Genomic DNA, 3953 nt, shown 5'->3' with positions numbered 1-3953 from the left:
GGGGGAGGTGGGTGTGGGGAGAAGGGTGTCAAAGAGGGTAAAAGGAGGGACATCTATAGTAAAAAAAAAAAACATTAATAAAGAAAAAAATAGACCACTTCTAAATAACTCATGGGACAAAAATATACAATGAAAGTTAAAAATATATGTATGTAATATTAAGAACTGACTAATATTTAAAATCTTACATATAAAAATGTGCAGGTTGCTGCTGAAACGCAACTACAGAACACATTGTAGCTTTCAATATTTACATTAGAAAAGAAGGCTTAACATGACCAAGCTAACTCTCGAATTTAGAAGTTAGAAAAAGTATAGAATAAAGTACAAAGATAGACATAAGGAAGATAAGACCTAATATTCCAGAAGGAGAAAATAAGACAAAAGTTAGCTCTTGAAAAAATCAATAAAATAATTGTCAGATTTGATTTTGAAAAATTAGATAGTAAGCACCACTTAAAACTCTATGAATTGAAAACCACGACATAGATAGAGATACAGCATCATACATTTTGACAACTTTATGGTAATTATGCCAACCCCAGCAAGTAGATTTGGTTACTATTTCTGTTTTGCAAATAAATAGCTAAGGCTAATCACACACCACCTACCTTATGGACTTTGTAACTTGGTCCAGGGCAAGCAGATGATACATTCAAGTTCCAATCCCAATTTTAAATTCCCAATATTTTGCCTACAAATAACAAGCAACCCCTCCAAACTATCCAGCCAAAACATATACGATGTAGCTAAAAGAAGTTGTAAGAAAGATCATTAAATTGCTGTCGGAAATATTTGCACTGAAATGGAGCAAGAGAAAGAGTGACCTTCCTGAATTGCAAAGTCGAAAAGCCTTTTATAGTAATTCGTTGTCAAATCCTCAACCCAGTCAACTACAAAACCACTCTCCTAACATGTTGCTCTCCAGATTCTTTGCAGTTTACCTGGATGATGTTTGTTGTCTGAGATTCTGTAATTCAATGGCTATGGAAATTAGATCTCATCTGGAGGTGGACACAACAGGTCACTTGGTGGAATGCTCCATCCAGAACTCAGACACATTCCTAGGAGCCAGAAAGGCAGAAGGTCCAGTTGTCTTTAGCAGTCACACTGAACAATATAATAGAAATCATTTAATAGCACAGTCCTGACTGAGCAACTAATCATCAGGGGATCCTGTAAGAGAAGTTGGACAGTGACTACAGAGGGGTTGTGAATATTATTACGGTCTTTTCTGAAGCTCTGGCGGGGCGTTGCCGGGAGTTCGCGAAGCATGCTGACCTGGAATGGCAATGGCAAGAGGAGGAAAGAAATGTTTGCTGAGCAGCTGCTACATGAAAGTATGTTACACACTTGCATCTAGTAACCCTCCAGGAAGCTTGTGGGGCAAATGCTGCTGACCCCATTTTATGGATAAAGAAATAGTAACTGGTCCCTGGCTGGTTTGGCTCAGAGGTTAGAGCCTTGGCCCCCGGATTGAAGGGTCTCGGGTTTGATTCTTGGTCAATGTGTCTCTCTCACACGGATATTTCTCTCTCCCCCTCCCTCTCTTCCACTCTGCCTGAAAATCAGTGGAAAAATATCCTTGAGTGAGGATTAACCACAACAGCAAAAAGAGATAGTAGCCGGAGGTGGAGCACTAGCTCAAGCACTTTGGGAGAGCCTGACGCAAGGATTCAAATCCACTTGCAATAACGGCTACAAAGGTGAAGTGGCTCCTCCACGTAGCAGTGCCGCTGGGGCATGGCCCAGCCCGTGCTCACCTGTCCTATGCTGCGGAGCAAGCCCCGATGTTCCTGCTCTAGGGGAGATGTTTTCTACATAGAAGTTCAGGGTTCAGGGGGCTCTTTGTATGAATAAATTGAGCACAAACTCCACGTGAGTATTTTATTATTATTTTTTAATCCTCACCCGAGGATATTTTTTCTGTTTATCTTTAGATAGAGTGGGAGGGAGGTAGAGGAGACAGAGAGAGAGAAATATGGATGTGAGAGAGACACATCGACTGGTTGCCTCCCACATGACCCAACCAGGGCCGGGGATGAACTGCAACCAAGGTATGTGCCCTTGGCCAGAATCAAAGCCACAACTCTTTGGTCTGCAGGCTGACACTCTAACCACTGAGCCAAACCAGCCAGGGCTCCATGTGAGTATTTTAAGCCTTGCAGTCAAAGTATCTTTCCAGCAGGGCTAAGCAGAGTCCCTGTGTCAAATGGCCTGTCTCCTCATTGCATGTTCCAATTCCTCACTGCACCTTTATAGACCTAGGACCACAGACCTTTGCTATGTCTTCATGATCACATCTAGTGTCCATCCTAATGTATGATTCATACTCTGTGCTGGAAACAGTCCTTGTATTCAACAATAATATCTACACATGAAACAACCCACTGTGACAACTTATGTGGCCACAAAACATTAATGATCTTCTGTAGATCAAGCAAATGTTTTTGACCATAATTGTCATGCATCAAATTCACAGCCAGGATCACCAGGATCAAAAACATTTGCACAATACAAATAACAACTTCAAACAGCCATACACACAGATGCACAGACTTCTTACAGAACTGTGCTTGGGGAAACTCCATTTGTTGTGTGTCACCGAGGGCATATTTCGTTAAACTGCTGCTCCAGGTATTTTGTTTGAAAAGTCTATCACAGCAGGGCACAGCTGTTTATTGGATGAGCAGAAATGAAAGATAAGCTTCTAGCAAGCACAAAAGTTTAAGGTCTTTCAAGTTGTAGAAAATGGACCTGCAGAAACCTTTTAAGTGTTCTCGGGATACAAAGCTGGGGCTGAGATGTGACATCAAACCAGCTGTAAGAAGTACACAGCAGCCATCTCTTGGGGTCAACCCTGGCATCCAGATACGCAAGAAAGCTTCAGGCTGTGGGCGTGTTCCGTATGGTGGCATGATCTGATCCTGTGTGAATTTCCCAAAAGATTCACATTGTTCTGCTAGTTTGGTATGGAGGATTTGCTCAGATTCCTCCTGAATTTATCTTCTAGTCTTTGAAGAGACGCTTGCATATTATTCCAGCTTGTCTGAGGGTAAAGGTGGGCTGGTCCTTCTTCATCCAGGAGGAGCCTGGAGAACTAGGTGCTGTGAGTGCTGAGGTGTGAGGCTGACTTTCTGATTAAGAACGACTTCTAAACATCTCCACCTCTGACGACAAGTATATTCTTGCTTGATGATCTGAAAAGTGTGCCCCCCGTTGGGAGACCCCGCTTGCTGTGGGTCAGGACCGGCTGCTGAAGAGTAGGCAGTGGAGTCTGTGTCTTACGAGGGAACTCAATGTCTGGGGCCGAGGTCGGGTGTGGGGTGGGGCAGAGGGACACAGTGCGGCCCCCTTGGGGAACCCTGGCTCAGTAGTGCCCCCTGGAACTCCGTGGTGGGCTTCCAGGTCTCCCAGCACCCACGCAGCTGACAGGCCAGGGACCAGGAGCAGACAGGTCCCTGCTTGAACTGCGTCCCAGCTTCCAGCTCCTTAGCAGAGCTCCAAGCCATGCTGGCTCTCCTGCGCCCGGCCACATGTGTCTAGTCTCGGCCTTCCATGACTGGCCCAGCCTACGGGTTTCTGCGCCATTTCTGTGCGTCATGCTCCAGTCACAGGGTTTGTGACCTTTTCTCAAAAGAGCAGGCACATGCCCTTCAACGTGCCTGTGCAAGGCCCCGCCAGGTAGCAAGGCTCAACGCTCAGCCCCCGCTGCTGGCACGGACCGTTGTCAGTGACGTGCCTGCCGGCTTCTGCCTGCAAAGCAGTTGGTTTTAGTCCTCTCTGTGCTTTAGTCACCAGTCAGCCCGTCACCCCCAGAGACAAAGCTCCCAGAGCAGGATCAAACTCCCTCATTGATATTTAGTACTGACAGCCTCCACAAGGGCCGAGTTGACCCTGACTGTGTTCCAAGTATTGGTACCAAACAACATATACTTTGTCTTATTTAATCC

The 3953-nt window shown here is 45.2% G+C and overlaps 1 pseudogene; it reads right to left on the bottom strand.

Annotated features, from left to right (window-relative positions):
- Nucleotides 1-2678: 2678 nt before the first annotated feature.
- Nucleotides 2679-3512, bottom strand: LOC118628531 (annotated as a pseudogene).
- Nucleotides 3513-3953: the final 441 nt, after the last annotated feature.

The sequence above is a fragment of the Molossus molossus genome, unplaced genomic scaffold (genome assembly GCF_014108415.1).
Source record: "Molossus molossus isolate mMolMol1 unplaced genomic scaffold, mMolMol1.p scaffold_m16_p_13, whole genome shotgun sequence".
Lineage (NCBI taxonomy): Eukaryota > Metazoa > Chordata > Mammalia > Chiroptera > Molossidae > Molossus > Molossus molossus.
This window is presented reverse-complemented; position numbering and strand designations above follow the sequence as displayed.